Source organism: Sus scrofa, chromosome 16 (assembly GCF_000003025.6).
Source record: "Sus scrofa isolate TJ Tabasco breed Duroc chromosome 16, Sscrofa11.1, whole genome shotgun sequence".
Classification (NCBI taxonomy): Eukaryota; Metazoa; Chordata; class Mammalia; order Artiodactyla; family Suidae; genus Sus; species Sus scrofa.
The window spans coordinates 35,514,145-35,533,203 of record NC_010458.4 but is presented as its reverse complement, the minus strand read 5'-3'; the positions used below and the strand labels follow the sequence as shown (position 1 = coordinate 35,533,203).

At 42.2% G+C, this 19,059-nt stretch overlaps 1 protein-coding gene across 7 annotated transcripts in view; it reads left to right on the top strand.

Annotated features, from left to right (window-relative positions):
- ANKRD55 (ankyrin repeat domain 55) overlaps nt 1–19,059 on the top strand; it is a 431,118-nt gene that overhangs the window by 129,584 nt on the left and 282,475 nt on the right. For 3 of the 7 annotated variants that reach the window (XM_021076744.1, XM_021076738.1, XM_021076736.1), the window contains exons 3-4: nt 7,067–7,213; nt 12,060–12,153. The gene's annotated coding sequence lies outside the window, so the exon portion shown is untranslated. Of the gene's footprint in view, nt 1–6,517; nt 7,214–12,059; nt 12,154–19,059 lie in introns of those variants that run through there. The other 4 variants (XM_021076741.1, XM_021076737.1, XM_021076742.1 and 1 more) reach the window with 2 other exon arrangements.

Genomic DNA, 19,059 nt, shown 5'->3' with positions numbered 1-19,059 from the left:
GGGAGGCAGACATGTGGATGCCTGGATGTTATTCTTGGGCTGTAGAAGGGAGGCAGTGCTGGGTTCTCCTGTCAGAGGAGTGTGCTTGCCTCACTCCCCTCCTGACTTCCCTCTTTAACTTTCTTTTCTGATGGATCCACACCCATATTAAGGCAGACAGGTGGCCAGACCCCATGGGTCAGAGTTAGGTAAGGCAGGTGGCAGGGTGGCATGACTCTGGAAAATAAGAGGGTGGTGGAGAATGAGGGAGTGTAAGTCAGTGCCCATCATGAAGTAAGAATACAGAGGGAGGGAGACTGTTAACTGCTGTGCAGTGTAAAAGACAGGAGAACTGGGTCCTGATTCTGCCACTGACCAGCTCTGTGATCTTCTTCTCTTTGTGCCTTTGTTTCCTGGAGGCTGGACAAGTGCTTTTTTTAACTTGGGTAGTTGCTGATTCTGTGTGAACTGATTTTTGAGCCCTTTGCTTTGTATAGTCTGGTTCTGCTCACATTTCACCCTCACATGTTCACTGACCCTATAAAAGTGAGCAGTGAAGCTCATGTGTGGCTTTTGCAATAAGAATCTTATTTTAGATGCTGTTATGTTTCAAGCATATTAAACTAATATTTTGATTACTATTTTTTAGTTGTTGCTTAAGCCTAAAAAATATGCTCTGGAGTTACACTTAGCCCGGGACGTGGCCTGTGGTATGGTAAAAATGTAAGATATCCTGAAATTATACATATACGTATGTATATGTGTTTGTGTAATATTGGGTTTAAATAATACACCATTTTTCAAAGTTTCTTCATGCTGTTCTGTGGGATTTTGTTAGGTTCATTTATATCCAATACTTTCTTGCCCCGTTGCCATACTTGTTTGTATTGCTAATCAAAGCAGAATTTTAAGAACACCTCAAGGTGTTTTTAAATAAAGCCAGTAAACAGCTTTAGCCGACACCTACAGCATGGCACAATGACACAAGCCAACGTAAACAGAAAGTGGGAGGGTTGCTGACAGCTCTGGGCATGAAGACCTCAGGACTGGTTTGGTGAGGCAGACTTGAAATCAAGCAGTGACTCGTGAAGGAGCCAAAGAGGACTTAATCATGTTGTCTCTTGTACCAGCTCCTTGCACAAGGAAAGGAAATTCTAGAAGAGGCTGCACCCTCTTTTAGTTAAAGTAGGAGAAGAAACATGCACAAACAACCCAACCAGGGCAGGAATGCAGGTACACAGATGCTAACTCAGCACCTCCTTGTAAGGTCTCAGGCAGCGACTGGGTCCACCTGTCTTTTGTGTTTGGTATCTGGGAGCTGAAATGAAAACTCCAACATTATCCTTTGTATTAGTTAGTATATGGATTGGGCATTGTAATGACAAGATTCCCAACCACTGTAGCTTAAATAAGAAAAGAATGTTTCTTTCTCATATATAAGCTCAGGTATCCTGTCCAGAGTTGGCTAGTACCTTATGCTATTGGGAACCCTGAGTAAAATGCCTTGCTCCATTAAATGTTCTCCCTATTTATCCTATTTAAAAATGAAGCTATTCCACAGCCATACAGTAAGCCTTAAAAATCTGCAAGATTTTGTGGAAAAACAAAGGAAATAGATAGAGACAATCAAGCATGCATTGCAGAGAATGTTGGCAGTATGGTGCAAAGATTATATGGAGCCTTAACATACGGTTTATAATTTTTCTTCTGCCACTTGCTAGCCTGTGAGCTTGGGCAAGTTACTTAACTTCTCTGGGCCTAATTTATAAAAATATTATAATAGTGCCTACCTTGTAAATTTTTTATAGCCTCTCATGTATTAATGAGTTAATACATGCAAAGTACTTAGAATAGTGCCTAGAACATGGCCGTAACCCAATGCTGGACACTGTTGATACCCTACCTTTATCCATTGATACTCACCATTTTATAAACTTCAGGTGGGTTTTACTGTAAGAATTTATGACTCTCTTCCTTCAGGCTTCTTCGGCCTCTTAGGGTATGTTCTGCTATATGCAGAGGAGATAGTAAGTGCTGAGAAGTTGAAGGATAGCAAGTAGCCCTCAACCAGAAGGCTGAGCTGTCTTCAAGAGCTTTCTTGTCCCTTGAGTAACACAACTCTGAGGCACATTCTCCCTTACTTCACGGAGGTCCACAGGGTGACTGAGCCCCAGTTGCCTACATTCGCAACCTGCTCATTGAAGGATTCTGTATTGCTTCCTTGCTTTCCATGGTTCATTTACCATTCTCCTGATCTTGATGGCATTACCACCCAAATTAAATACTTACATTCAGGATCTGCCTCTTGGAATGCCAACAAAGATACTCTCCCTTCACTATAAACTTTTGTACAACTGTGATGATGATCTTAGGATGAACTCTGATCCTGGCAGTCCTGGCTCTTCCCTTTTCATGTACCTCTACCTCCTGGTATTACTCTTCTCACTTTAACAATACATCTGCACCAGGATGAGATGAATGCAGGCTCCATGCCCCTCAAATGCACCCTCTACATTAATGTGTACACAGAGTCCCATGAAAACCAAGCTACAAAGGAAATGCAATATTGTGGTGATGAATATTCAATGTCTTTGAGGCTTACTGCCCTGCCTAACTTCCTGCAGGCTTGTTCTGATTTCTCCTGAGGACCACACATATGGCATATTGCTTAGATTTGTGCCTGGATTATGACTGCATTTAATCTGGCACATGGGGGAGGACCTGGGTACACGGCTCTACATCCTGTTGTGATGGATAAGCATTCTCTTTCCATTTCCTCCCTGGGGCAGGGAGAGGATGGAAGTGTTTTTCATGAAGACAGGAAATATCTTCATTACTACTTTGTAAACTAGATGGAACCTAAAAGAGCAGGTCTGTAGGGGTGAGAAGAAAAGATATGTGGGCTAGATTTTCAATGAAATGGCTAAACAATAATCCTCCCTGTGACTACAACCCTACTATTTCACAAGATGAAAAAAATAGTTTGGCAGAATAAAATCAGTGTTGCCTTCTTTCAAATGTGCTGTCATTTCACTGTTACAGGTGTGTAAGACCCAGTCCCAAGAATCACAAAACACAGCTAGTCTTCATTTTGCAGGATTCCAATATGTGTGAATTTCAGTTACAAAATTTTGTCAATTTAGTTAAATAAAACCAGTCTCCTCCAGCAACATGATTCAGATTTCCGTTAACCCTAGTGTGTGAACTGTACTTGCACGAAGTACAAATTTTACTGCTAGGTCATCAGTGCATATATTTAGGAAGCTTGTCACTTCTTAAATATGTGCCTCACTGTCACAATCATGTCACTTCTTTAAAACTCAGTCGGTGATTGGTCTGTGCGTCTGTTACTTAGTTTGCTCACAAGCAGCAAAGTATATAGTTGGGTTGCCTCCTTGTCTTCCAATGATAACCAATCTGACATTGTACACAAATAGGTAATTAGTGGAATGAATTGCCAACCAAAATGGAAGAGAAGAAACAAAAAGTGACAATGGAGGAAGCAAAATTGAAACTGAATGTAAATGGATATTAGGAAATACAGCTGAGTATGGGAATGTTGACATTGGAGCCTGTCTAGAGACTCAAGATAAGGGACCAAAAGAATTTAGGAACTTACTGCCATAAATGTGGAAAATGACAAAGAGATGTTGTCTTAGAGGAAACGATGCCAGCAAAAAACACCCCCCCCAAAAAAAAAGCCTACACACACATTAAGGGGTCTCTTAGATACTTCATGTTATTGCAAGTACAAAGGATGAAATGTTAGAAGCAGATCCAAATTTAGAAAAGAGACTGACAGGAGTTCCCATCGTGTCTCATTGGAAATGAATCTGACTAGCAACCATGAGGATGTAGGTTTGATCCCTGGCTTCACTCAGTGGGTAAGATTCCAGCATTGCTGTGAGATGTGGTATAGGTCGAAGACACGGCTCAGATCCCAAGTTGCCGTGGCTGTGGCGTAGGCTGGCAGCTATAGCTCTGATTTGACCCCTAGCCTTGGAACCTCCACATGCCACAGTTGTGGCCCTAAAAAGACGAAAAAAAGAAAGGGGACAACAAGAAAGAAAAGAGACAGACCATATACCAAGTAACATCAATACAGAGTTTGTGTATAAAGAGTACGTGTCTGTAAATGTTTTTGATTGTGATAGAAAACAATACGAAACAATACAAACTTGTCATTTATTCTCTCTGAGCCTCAGTAGTTATTGAATAGCTCAATATAAGGCTGATATGATATAAGGCTGCATATCAAAATTAAAGTGAGAGAGCAGACAACATGTATAAAACTCCTTCCAAGTTATTAAGGAAAAGTGCTAAACTTTTAACTGCTTTTTTCCTAAGATCTGAAATCAAAAATTTTATTTACTTCAGTTATTAATGAATTTTTGTTTTTACTTTAAACATTACAAGAGTTGAAAACCTTCAATAAAACAAGTACTTCCTCACTCGTTTTAATGTCCATCTCAGTTAAGAAATGAGGGGAGGTGAGGGGAGAGTCATTGTTTTGCATGGTTGATATGGAAAACCTAACACACATCCAGCATTCTTTGGGAAAGGAAGTGGAAAGCTCCTGTATCAGATGTTTTGGAAAGAAAGTAACTGTGGAACAGGCTGGAAGTTCTAGACAGGAGCTTTCCAAAGAACTTTTGTTGATTCTTGTTGAGTATTCATGGAGATGAAACTCTCTGCCTCTATTTTTCATATTCTGAGTCTAGCACACTGCAGTCGATGGTTTTCTAGCTATTTTCCTGAGAGTTTGGTGGTGATATTTTTGTTGCATTTGGCATTGGCATTGTGTGTACGTGTGTGTGTGTGTGTGTGTGCATGCGCGCGTGTGTGGTAAGAGCATCGCCAGATCCTAAGTATTTATGGTGCATTATCTTCAGGGGCTGTTAACTCTGGACTCTCTCCAGGATGTAAGGCTTGGAGACAATAGGATTCCTTGTCCTGACAAAAGGACAATGTGTGGCTCATCTTCAAGGTTAATTCAGATCCCTGTGCATTTCACCATTTTATCTGGGTTTTGCCCCCTGGGGAGACCTAGAAGTCCCCACAAAAATTTGGGAGACATGACCATCTTATTCTTTTTGCACCAAGAGAGACTCTTGAATACCTTCTAGGAAAACAAGTAGAAATATTTGGCTGGGGCAGCTGTAGCTTGACTTTTCTACAAAGTTCAAAGGGTTATTTGGTCTGTGATTCCATCCTCCGACCTGCTTTTGTACAGCCACAATTCTAACTGCAGGACTGCCTGTCACTCAGATCCCTTAAAGGAAGATGCCTTTAGAGCACAGCTCAGCTTGGGGGAACTTTAAAAAGGAGTGACATTTTTATTCTTAGAGAATATGGCATGGAGCCAGACATCAATAAACATACACCTGACACACTTTGAGTCCTGCCTTACACACTGAATAGTAGTTACCTCCCCAACACAGGTTGCAACTGTGAGGTAGGGTGCTTCAAACTTGCCTACTGGAAACTGGGTTCAGGGCCTTGCTCAGCTGTAATAACATTACCGTGATGTAAGTACCACCAACATCTTTCAGCCGAGGAGGAAGTTTGGTTTGGCCGATGTAAACTTAAAATAGGGAAATAAAAACTTGTTTTCTTGTTCTTCTAGATTAGGCTGCAGTTTTTAATTTAGTTGTAATCACCTGTACTTATTTATATGCGCAAAATGCGATCTCATACATTGACCACAGTCTTTGGCAAACTCTGATAAAATCCTGTCTGACCCAGAAGATGATTGTAAGTTGTTTCCATGAATGCTTATTTATTTTCTTATTGGACTCTTTCTCTGTGTATATAGCGCTTGGTCTTATATGCAGAAATATAACCAAGTGACAGGCTTCAAAACTCATGTAAAGAAGACAACTTTTAGAGAAACAAGAAAAAACAGTATCCGACAATAAAAGAATGGTTGTGTTCAAGAATGGCAAAAGTTTGTCAACTTTTTCTTACGGGGTCAGATAGCCTAATTTTAGGCTTGTGGGCCTATTGACCTCCATCACAACTACTTACTTTTGCTGTTGTGATGCTAAAGAGCACAGACGGTGGTTGTGATCCAGTACAGCAAAACCAGGCAGCTCTTTGCAGGGCTGTAGTTTGCTAATTTCCTGTCATAATCCATTTCATGTGTGCATGTGATATGTTGCTTTCTACCTGAAAATAATAGAAAACCCAGCTAAAGATACATGCCTCATGATCGCAAAGTGGCTGCCACAGTTCTAATGACACATGCAGGTGCAACCAACATCTAGCAGGAGAAATAAGACTTTGTTTTTCCCAGGTATTTCTTTCTTTTTTTTTTTTTTTTGGTCTTTTTGCTATTTCTTGGTCTTGGGCCGCTCCCACGGCATATGGAGATTCCCAGGCTAGGGGTCCAATTGGAGCTGTAGCCACCGGCCTACACCAGAGCCACAGCAACGCAGGATCCGAGCCGCGTCTGCAACCTACACCACAGCTCACGGCAACGCCGGATCGTTAACCCACTGAGCAAGGGCAGGGATCGAACCCGCAACCTCATGGTTCCTAGTTGGATTCGTTAACCACTGCGCCACGATGGGAACTCCAGGTATTTCTTTTTAAGAGCAAGATACTCTTTCCAGGAAAAACTTTCCATTCTGTAGACCATGTCCTATTGACCAGAATTGGGACAGAAATTTTCAAGGAGGGTTTGAACTGTATTATTTGCCTGTAGCTGCTGTGGCATCAAACTTGGTGATATAAAACAATAGAAATTTATTCTACCACAGTTCTGGAGGCCAGAAGTCCAAAATCAGTATCCCTGGGTCAAAATTAAGATGTCAAAGGGCCATATTCCCACTGGAGTTTCTAGGGTAGAGGACATTCCTTGTCTCCTCTACCTTTTGATGGCTGCTGTCATTCCTTGATTTGTGGCTACATACTTCTAATCTTCACATTTCGCTGTGCAGTATTTCCCTAACCTTCTCCTCTGTGTGTCTGTTTGAAATCTCCCTTTGCTTCTCTCTTTCGTTTAAAACATGGAATGCTTCACAAATTTACATGTCATCCTTGTGCAGGAGTCCCGCTAATCTTCTGTGTATTGTTTCAATTTTAGTGTATGTGCTGTTGGAAGCAAGCACTGCCACTCTCTTATAAGGACACTGTGATGGCATTTAGAACCCACCCAGATAATTCAGTATAATTGACTCATCTCAAGATCCTTAATTTAATCACATCTGGAAAGATCCATCTTCCAAATAAGGTAACGTTTATAGGTCCAAGGATTAGGATCTTATAATCCTTTGAGGACCATTATTCAACCTGCTGCCATCATGGAGAACTTTGGTTGTCAAAGTAAAAAACTTGGACTTTGTTTGTTTGTTTGCCTTTTCTAGGGCCACTCCTGCAGCATATGGAGATTCCCAGGCAAGGGGTCTAATCGGAGCTATAGCCACCAGCCTACACCACAGCCACAGCAATGCACATCTGAGCCTCGTCTGTGACCTACACCACAGCTCATGGCAACGCCAGATCCTTATTCCACTGAGCGAGGCCAGGGATCAAACTCACAGTCATGGTTCCTAGTCGGATTCTCGTTAACCACTGAGCCACAATGGGAACTCCAAACTTTGACATTTTAAAAAAAGTAATAGACAGCCATTTAATCAACCACTGGCAAGAGGGAATGTCCATGATTTTTTTATATTAATCAAGATTTACTTGGAGTTCCCATTGTGGCTCATCAGGTTAAGGGCCTGACATTGTCTCTGTAAGGATGCACAGTTGATCCCTGACCTGGCTCAGTGGGTTGAGGGTCCAGCATTGGTGCAAGCTGTGGCATCACAGCTGAGGCTTGGATCCAGTGTTGATGTGGCTGTGACATAGAGCACAGCCACAGCTCTGATTGGACACCTAGCCCAGTGAACTTCCGTATGCCGCAGGTACAGCCAGTTAAAAAAAAAATTTACTTAAGTCAAATAAGGTATGTGTTGGCCTAAAGATACTGGAATTCAGCAAGCAGGGAAAACTCCAGAATATGACAGTTAGATAAACAAATGTCAGTATCTTCTATACATACTTGTGAATGTAACTACTGTGTTTGGCAGAACTTACTATGACATGAGAATATAATTTTTTTTTTCTTTTTAGGACCGCCCCTGCAGCATGTGGAAGTTCCCAGGCTAGAGGTCGAATCAGAGCTACAGCTGCTGGCCTACACAATGCAGGATCTGAGCTATGTCTGCACCCTACACCACAGCTCATGGCAACGCCAGATTCCCGACCTCCTGAGTGAGGCCGGGGATCGAATCCGCATCCTCATGGATACTAGTCAGATTCATTTCTGCTGCACCACAATGGGAACTCCCAAGAAAATAATTTTTATAGATTAAGATAGGAAAATACTTTTTATCTGTAGTGTGGTCATGACAGAGAGTGAAGTACTCTTGTGCATAAAAAAAGATGGAGACAGTGCACTAAAAAGTTACTAGTGGTTTTCTGAAGGGGGTGGAAATTTGGGTTATTGACTTTTTTCTCTTTTTTTGTATTTTCCAAGAATTTTGTGAAAAGTGTATTTATATTGCTTAAATTAAAAATATGTTTTAATATAAACCAATAGCATTATATTGTTAGATGGTAATACTAGAGTGTTTTTTTTAAGGTAATGTCAGTTTCTTTTGTGTCATGTCACTTAATTTTTCTATCTCAATTTACTGTAGCATGAAATTATACAGAAGAGCTACAGATTCCATCCAAAACAAATTCTGCTTTCAGAAAGACCAAGACCCCTTACCTTGTCACTAGAGTTAGCTTTTTGAAACACAGGTCATGAGATCTACCATGCTTCTCATCGAAAACATCTCTTTCTATTGCTTTAGAAAATGTCTCTTCTTTTTTAACTTTGGCACTGAGTTCTCAACTACCTTGTCCAATTTCTTTTTCAGAGTCTCTGACACCAGATGCCCTCTAAATTCAGTCATGCTCTTCTTGCCATGCCATGCTCTTTCATGCTCTCCCCCAAGCTGATCTCTAACTCAGGGGTTCTCACTCACTCCCAGATGGAGAAGGAGCTCAGCTTCTCCAGGGAGCTTATTAGAAATGCTAATTCTCAGGCCTTATCCCAGACCTACTGAAATCAGAAACTGTGGATGAGCCTACTGATGCTTGTCTTAACAAACCCTCTAGGTAATGTTGATATATGCTAGAATTTGAGGGACTCTGGGACAGCTGTCTTTGTCCTACTTTTTTTTTTTTTTTTTCTTTTTGGTCTTTTTGCCTTTTCTAGAGCCGTTCCCATGGCATACGGAGGTTCCCAGGCTAGGGGTCTAATTGGAGCTGTAGCCACCAGCCTACGCCAGAGCCACAGCTATGCAGGATCCGAGCCGCGTCTGTGACCTACATCACAGCTCATGGCAACACTGGATCCTTAACCCACTGAGCAAGGCCAGGGATCAAACCCGCAACCTCATGGTTCCTAGTTGGATCCATTAACCACTACACCATGACAGGAACTCCTGTCCTACTTTCTTTATTGTTGCATTCTTCTTACATCTGTGGCAATCCACCCTGCTAGAATAATCACTGAATTATTCCTCCTAGAGAATTAATTTTACAAGCCTATATTATGCTAGCAATTGGCCTTTCAAATGAAAAAAACTCACCTATATTGCTATGATTTCCCTGCTGTATTAGTTATTTTTCCTTTAGATGAATATTTCTTAGCCTGTTTTTATACATTTTATAAATCACAAGAATGAACACCCTTTGTTGATGTCCTCTGGATCACTTAAACTCGAACATTATCAAATGCCTGCTTTGAGCCAGACATGGTCAGCTGTCGTCTGTTGACTAGGCTTGGTAACACTTGGCCCTCCCCGGACAGAAGGATTCAAGGGAAGGGGGCAGGAAGGAGAGAGGAGAGAAAGGAGGGAGATGTCTAAGTGTAGATCAGATACAACTTCTGATGTGGGAAGACAGGTAGGATCAGAGCTCCAATACCTAACCAGGCAGGCAGGCAGGCTGACGGATGGACGGAAGGAAGGAAGGCAAAAAGGAAGGAAGGATGGTGGGAAGGAGGGAGGGAGGATAGATAGATGGGTAACATATACTTCAGCAGTAAATTATTCTATTTGGTTCCCTCCCTGGAGGATATTTTCAGCAGTTCCTCCCAGGTGCAAAGGGTGAGGCCTCTCTGAGAGTCTGAGAAAAGGGCTTTGTGGATTGTAAAGCAGAATGCAGATGGTGATTAAAGCATCACAGCAAGAACAAGTCTCCTGAGCAGTCCCAGAGGAGAGACTGTTTTTGCCTTCTTTTTGTCATTTGAATTCTCAAAACTGTCTCCAGCTTAGACCAAATCAACCTCAAATGGTCTATGGTTAAAATTTCCACTCTGAAAATCAGAGCAACTTAGGAATGGCAGGAACTGAACCATCTGGAGGTAATTTATAAATAACACTCGTCTTTCAAATTGCCTATGTCTTCCCAAAGAGCCCTCTGTCCTGTCAGTGGGACCGCTGCCAAGGCTCAAAGTGCTAAATTGGGCCAGTAACACTGAAGTTGCTGTCAGGAGCATCTTATCTCTGATTCTTCCAAGAATTTGGGAAATTTTATTGAAACATTTGTTTTTCCTCATGTGAAATGTAGGCTAAAAAGTTATTAGTTATCTTTAGGTTGGGAAATGCTTTCAGGTTTTAATGCATGTGATTCACTCAGCTTTTACTTTATCTCTTGCTAAAATAATTGAATACTAAACAGAACCCAAAATATTCTGGATACATAGTAACGTTTGGGGGCATTAAACAACTGCTAAGGCCTCTGCTCCTTTTTGAAGGCATCCTGTGGACATGAAAGGGAGCCATTAATACCATCTTTTCCCCTCTCTTTAGTTCAAGTCAGTCCTGGTCAGCACACCCTGTGGCTGTGTTTGTGTGTGCCTCCTAAAGGCCAGTCCAGCTGTGTTAAACTGGACAGTGGTGTTTTGTGCGGCCAAAGCAGACAAGACCATGCAGAGTTGACCAGCCTGGGAAATGATTCCTGTTATCATATGTCTGTTGGGTGGTCATGTTGATGTGTTTTCCTTGCTTCTGCTTAGCAGGAGTGATGGGAGTCTCATGTCTGTTCACACCCTGGTGTTATGATACATCTCATCAGCCCTCATTACTGCTCAGGGAGAGACAAAGTTTTCAAATGATCAAGTTCAAAGGAGAGCTCTACAAGCTGTGATTTCTGTTTCTCCAGCAGAATTCCACCAGCCTCACTCCCACACCCACAATGCACACACACAGCTCTTCCCTGCCCCTGTATGGGGGTGTGAGTTCATACATCTGCCTGCAAACTGGCTCTACAGATTGGAGGTCTTCATTTTGCTTCTCAAGGATCCACCAATGGCAAATGACAAAATTGACCCACTGGTGCAGAAAAGAGTCATATTAAGCTTATTGCATGAGAAACAAGAAATTCGTAAAGCAGAACTTTTCTGGAGTTGAAGTGAAAACTTTTTCATTTGGGAAATATATAGTATGATACTCAGAGCTATGCTATTTTAAACATAGCAGGCATGGTGTACACGTTGAGACGGAGCACATACCCATTTCAGAGAACATTGTTCAGCCTGGAAGGCATCGGAAAAGGCAGCTCTTCTCTGTTTCTCTCTGGGTCCCACAGGGTTGTTTTTTGTGTGGCCTCCACCCTTTCCTTTTTGTTCCCCTTACATTTTATAGCATTGGTTTTCCAGCAAGGGAGAAGAAAGTTCCTAGAGATGTGTGTCAGAATTTCTAGGAGGAAATGTGATATATACTTTGAAAAGTGTATTTTATATTAGAACAGAATTTCATAATTGGGGAACCAATAAAAAAGTGACTATTCTCATAAAAGAAGGAAAGAAAGCAAAATTTGACAAGTACTCTTTGCTGGAGGGCGTCTGCATCATGAGTCTTCAAGGGGGTACCTGCTGGGGATGGGATCTTACCTTCCTGGGTGGGTTATATCCAGATCTTGTTGGGTGGTTGGGTGCAACATTTTGTTTATAAAATGGGAAAAGAAATCTTTTTAAGGTTGAAAACAATTCTGGGGAAAGATAATGACAGGAAAAACCTGTATCTCTCCTATAGGATCAAACTTTAGGTCACTGAGCTGAGATAGGAGTGCCCTTGCCAAGGGAGGAGCCACATATTCAAGCCTGCGTCCAGGATCAAGAAGAGAAGGGTAAGTGTTATACATGAAGACAGCCATGGCTTCAGCAACGTAGGGTGTGCCTACATTGTGTGAACAGGGTCACCCTAGGGAAATGGAAAGAGAAAGAGGATGGAGGGCAGTGAGTCCAGCCAGGGGCCTCACAATGCAGTTCCCAGGACCTGCAGACCTGGCAGCCAGGAGGTCTCAGTAGCTTCCCTCAAAAAACAGTTGTGAAGCATGTGGGGAGGAAGAGGGACAGAGGCTGCTTCCTCATCTTCACTGACAGTGCCCTGGGCAGGACGTGGGGCCAGAGGCTCTACCTGCGCAAGCAGACAGCAGAGTTAATTCCTGAAATTTAGCTTTCTGTAGGTGACTTCATGGTGTCACTTCTACAGGGCCTTCTGAACCTCCCCAGCTGCACTAGTCCCATACACTTTAGGGAGAAGAAAAAGAGTGAGGTGAATAAGAGTGGTGACACAGGGGACAGTATCAGAATCATAACAAGCAGATCTAATGAGCAAGTTTAACAGGGAAAAGAAGAAAAAGCCCAGTGTGTGCAAAATGCCTCAAAATCCCCATGTCACACAGCTATAGGTGGGACAAAGGAGGACAACCGGGGCACCACCTTGTGGAAGAGCTGAAAGATTATAACCTCACCTTCATGCTAGAGAGGGTTGGCAAGCAGTACCAGGGTAACACACTGCACAACAGAAGGGTGGGCCTGAGAGGGAGCTTTAAGAGCTGAGCACAGCCCCAGCCAACACGCAGCAGGGAAACTGCGACTTCAGTCTCATAACCACACAGAACTGAATTCTTCCAACACCCTGGGTGAGCTTGGAAGTGAATTTTTTTCCCAGAGCCCGTGGATGAAAATCCATCCAGTCAACACTTTCATGTCAGCCTTCTGAGACCCTAAACTCAGCTAAGCCCACCCAGACTTCTAACCTATAGAACTAGAAATCATAAGTGAATGCTGTTTTAAGCCACTAAATTTGTGGTCACTTGTTATGCAGCAATAGAATAGCAGTAGACGGCCTTGCTCATTCATGTGTATACTGTTTGTAACTGCTTTCATGCTAGACCTGCAGAGTCGAGTGGTAATAACAGAGACCTCAGCGCCTGCAAACCTAAAATATTTACTATATGGCCCTTGACAGAAGAAGTTTACTAATCTGTGCTTTAACCCAGTATGCACCTTCACCTCAAATGTATTTAGAGAGAGATTTATGCCTTACCCAAGGCTTGCAAGAAACAGGACTTACATCTGGGAACACTCATTAGACATTGCTTGCATCAAACTGAAAAAGGTTAAAAAACTAGGGGTTGCTAGGTTGTCCTGCAGACCACTATCCATTCTAGTGTTTAAAAGGCTGAGGGAGAGAGGGTGACTGAGGGAGAGGGAGACCAGGAGAGAAAGAGAGAGAGATGATATGTTCAGAGAAAAAAATCAGAGCAATATGTACCATATGCATATTGGAGTTTGTTGTTTAGCACATTAATGATTTTTATAATAGTTAAATTATATGTGATAAACTTGTACTAAGTTAATAATAATTATAAGCATATGATTTGTCAAGGGTTCGTGGTGCCCCACTGCGTGCTCCTTTGTGCAGTGGTCTGGAGAAGAGGTTTGACAACGATTACTTTGTGATCGGAATATGAATTTAATGGTTCTTGACTTTCCCTGCCGTCACGGTTTTCTGGAGTGGGACAGGTCACAGTGATGCAGTTTTTCATTCACTATTGTTGTTTATCCACAAGATAAAGTATCAACCATTTTAGAGTTATAATACCCACTAACACATATACACAACAGTTTGGCATGGTGTGTATCTAGCTAAGTTAAATTAAAAGTCGTGTACTTCTCAAGAGTGGAAGAAAGAGCTGAAGAGGGTGTATTGGTGTCCTCAGGCTACCATAACCAAGTGCCATAAACCCGGTGGCACAAAGCGACATAAGATTTTTCTCCCACAGTTTTGGAGGCCAGGACACTGAAGGTTTTCAGAGTTGGCTCCTCCTGGAGGGTCTGAGGGAGAATCCATTCATGCCTTTGTCTTAGCTACTGGCGGCTGCCAGGAATCCTCAGAGTTCCCTTGGCTGGTAGCTGAATAACCCTTGTCTCTGCCTCCATCTTCACATGGCTTTCCTTTTTCTGTGTCTGCATCTCCAACCTCCCTCTGCCTTTCTCTTTTAAGGACACCTGTCATTGGATTCAAGCCTACCCTAAATCGAGGATGATCTCTTCTTGAGATCCTTGATTTATGCCTACAAAGACCCGTTTGCCAAATAAGGTCACAGTCACAGGTCCTGAGGGTTAAGATTTGGATATATCTTTTTGGAGGCCACAGATCAACTCACTGCAGAAAGTATTCACATGTTCCTATAGTCAATAGCGAAAACTTTTTCTCAATCTCCTAACTAGCCATTGAAGTCAACAAATCTGTCCTATATTGTAGGAAGAATTGTTTGGCTTTTTCTCATAGGGCTTTATGAATACTCAGCTCCTCTCCCCATGATCCTGTGAATCTAGATCAGACAATTCCTAAATAGCAAGACATGTGAGAGATGCCAGAGCCTTCACCACTATCCTATGTGAGTGGCACCACCTTGTCTTGTCCTTTTCATCCATTTGGACAAAGCCCAAGGTAAGGCAACATTCGTAGATGTATCCAAAGTTGGGGTAGTTATCCTCAAGTGTTAAGTCCAGGATAGAACCTGTGGAGTCTTTCCGTAGGTAGGAAACTGATTGTGCTCTCTAGCAGAAGCATATGGATCTCTCTGGAAACAAGTCCATGCCATTTATTGTCCATTCGGCCTTGGGAAAATCTGAGTTCTCTCTCTCATGACAATGCCTGCTACCTTTCCAGGGTGTTGTGTGAATTTGCTGACATCCCTAAAGCTCCCTGAAAATGAAGAGGCTTACATAAGTCCCTGGTATTATTCACACAGCAAACGTTTTTTCCCCTGAGAATAAAGTAATAAATGGTACCATTGTGCAGCTGGTGGAACGTGTTCAAAAGTTTCCGTTCACGACTTGTAGATCAAGTTGTGGGTGGCTGTATGGACTTTCTGTGCTCTTGCCAAGCTGCATCCAAAACAGCAGCACAATGACAGTCCTGGAATGAAAAGCCGTACTGTAAGAGGCAGTCGAATCATGGCATCACATCACATAGGACAGTCCTGTGTAGCCAGCGACTTCGTGTGCACCTTTTCGTCACAGCAGAAAGGAACAATGGCAGAAACAGTGGCCGCATGGGTATCTAACATGGCAGCTTTTGAGAAGCAGCTCTCTTCTTCCATCACCTTGACCAACTTCCCAAGCTTAATGATGCTCTCCACTGGGGGCTGAGGGAGGGAGTATAATTATACCTCTTTTTTCTTTTTCTCTTTATGAATTCTTAGGCCAGGAAAAGCCGGGGTTCTAAATCAGATGGTGTTCAGGTTAAGAACCTATTCTCTTTAAATACAATTCATCTGGGTGGGAGTGTGTGGGAACAGTCTGGACAGAATTCTACTGGCTGGTGTTGGAGATAAGAGAGGATCGCCTTTCCATTATAAGCACTGGAAACACTCCAGGGCATGATTCAGGGAAAATGCCTTCCTTCTTTTTGGGACTTTTGAGCCTCTGGACGCCACATGTGAGATGACAGATATCTTAATTAAATGCAAGGAATATTAGCTACTGAAAATATTGCATTTGTTTTTAAAAGTCGTCATGTTCAATTAGATCTGTTTGGGGACTACACTAACAAACTTACTTGGATAAAAGTTATCCATTTGGTGGTAAATATTCTCACATTATAAAGCTGAAAATGAGTCACAGAATCATGGAATATTTTTTAGCCACAAGTGGTCTATCTTGATATTAAAAAGTATCTGATAACATTTTAAATCCCATGGGCAAGCTTGCATTTTTTTCCTTTTTCTGTTCAGTGGCAACAAAAGTAGAAAAGATGATCTATTTAAGTATTTAACTTCTGAAACTTGTTAAAATAGTTAAGTTTTTAATGCAAAGGCTATGGAGACATACCCACAGGGTGCAAGGATTCCCTCTGGCCTCACCCACATTCCGGTCACATTCTGTTTTTCAGAGACCTTTTCATTCATTCATTGTCCATTTATTGAGCACCTACTAGGCAGTGTGCTAAGTGCTCGGTGTATGAAAAGTTGACGGGTGTACAACCACCACCCTCATGGAGCCCCTCACCTAGTGAGGAGCAGAGTGACGGGAATCATAATGGAATCAAGGTGAGAGCTGGAATAACTGCAGGGAATGTCACCATGGCACCTTTCCTCAGGTCTTAACATCCAGGGTCAAGCACCTTCTTTAGACTTGTCTTTCTCCCTGGAATGCCTTCTGTTACACGTGTCACAAGAACCATAACCCGAGATACCATCCCTTGAGTTCACGTGAGCATCAGTTCCATCCTGGAGGATGTGGAGCAGTACAGACCCATTAGGCAGAGAGAGGTTCTGGAGAAAGCACACACAGAGCCTGGAGGATGCTGCATCAGTATTTCTGTCTGACTGTTCCCATCTGCAGGTAACTTAACAGTCAACAAAGTTTCTTTATCAGTGTGCAGTCTGGAGACCCAAAGTCTTAGCAGTGCCAATCTATGGTGACCCAGTTCAGAGATTCTGAAGGAGTTCTTTGCCTGAACAAGGCTGAGCATGCCTGTGAGCCTGAGAGATGCAATCATTTGAACACCATTACATACTAGCCTTCCAGTAGGCTTCAAGGAAGCAGACACACATGTCTCTGTTATATTCCCCAAGGCTCAGACCACAGGCTGCCTGCCCCTTTCATGTTACTCTAGTGGCCAGGGTCAGCCCATCTGGGGGAAGAAGGAAAGATATGCAGAGAGACAACTCCCAGAAAGGGTAGTGTAGTTCCCACTTCATTCCCAAGGTGTGGCTTTTTCCTTCAGCATTTTCACAGCAGACCTGTTAAGTTATTCATCCTATATCCAGATCCCTCTCTTATTACCAACTTTGTTCAGGATAGCAATATGCTAAGCTACTTACTTGCTTTCCTAGATGGTCTCACTGCTAGCATAAGCTTGTGTTATAACCTGAGCCAATAGATGTAAGCTCAAGTCAGCTTGGAACTTGTGGGATTTTTTTTTTTTTTTTTTTTTTTTTTTTTTGGCTTTCCCAATGAAACGGGACCTATGTGTTTGGCACCACTCTTCACATCCCCTTATTTACGCCTTGGACACATATGTGATGTCTGATCATAAAACTATGAGGCAGCAGACATGAAGACAAAACCAAGACTAAGAGAGGTGGAGCAGAAAGATCCATTCATTTATTCGACTAATACAGTCTACCATGTATAAGGCACTTTTATAGTTGCTAGAGATATAAAAATGAGCAAAACACACAAAAGCTCTTGCTTCCTTGACATTTTAATGATGATAGGAGAGAAAGACATTGTATAATATATAATAGTAAAAGATATAGTATGTCACATAGGAATAAGTACTACAGAGGAAGGAAAAGCAGGCATTCACCCTGTACGGTACCTTGAATGTTCATGTAATGTTCATGCTGTAAGTGTAGGTGTGATGTGGTCTAACTTACATTTTAGCAAGATCATTCTGGCTGTTGTGTTGAGAATAAATTGAAAAGGGAACGATAGAAAGAGCCAAGACTTCCAATGGCATCAGAGAACAGCTAAGCCATCACCAGTAACCATCTTCTCCAGAAGTCTTGTTATCTTTAGAAAATAACTCCCTATTTTTTTCAATAAGTACTACTAGCCAGTTATTCCATCACTTGTAGCCAAGCTCATTCCTGACTGATGTGGATAGTTACCATCATGTATTGAGTACCTACTCTGTGCAAAGTGTTGTACCAGGGCCTAGGGATATAAATATGAAAATACATGTTCTTACTATCAAGGAGCCTTTCAGGGGCCTTATGATTCAACCATGAGAGACCAATAAGCAGGTGAAACATTGCACTGCAATAGGGCAATTGCATGAATGAGTTTTGTCTGGAGGTTGGGTTGAACGTGGGAAAAGCCCTAAGCTGAGTGAAGGAGTCAGGGAAGGATTCAAGAAAGCTGAGAAGGTGTTTCTCGGGTGAACAAGTTAGCAGAGGGCATTCCTGTCAGAAGGCACTAACTGCATGTGAAGTACAGAACACGGGATGTTCTGGGACACATAAATAGATCGGTATTCTTGGAAGAGTACAGTTTGACTGGGAGGGTGAGTTGGGAAGATGGCAAAAAGCAATAGGAATTTAGGCAGAATGTGGACAGGAAAGATGATGGAGGGTTTCATATGTGCTACAGATGAATATAATTTATCCTTTAGATGGGGAGGTAGTAGAGTGATCATTCTGGCAACAAGATTGAAGACGGCTTGTAGGGGAGTGAGACTAGAGATAAGGCCAGTGCAAGAGTCCAGGAAACAGGAGGTGACAGCCAAGCCAAGGCAGAGTTGGGATGGAGAGGAAGGGATGCAGAATTGGTGGTTGATATGGAATAAAATACAAGGAGACATTCCAGGATGATCTGGCATATTGCATGTAACTCTGCATGAATAGGCAGATAATATTTCCGGGATAGAAATCATTCCAGGAGACAATGAATAATTTTTAATGGATTACAGTAAAGCATCACTGGCTTTGATAAAATTCCATGGAGATTGTGTCTGGTGAGCTGACCTCAGGGGATTCCATTCAACCAGCTTTGTGGAAGCCAGAGAGTAGTTCCTTAGACCTAATGCAGGCTATGCTTGCCTTCTTCACTGTGTCTTTGTGTTCAGTCCCCTATGTGAATACCAATTATTCTAGAATGTCTTTTGTATTCATCAGTATTATTCTGCATGGGTGATATAAATTAACAACTACCATCCTTAGGAATTATCATATGGCAGACATCTTACATACAATTTTAAAATTTCCTAACAGCCCTGCAAAGAAAGTTTT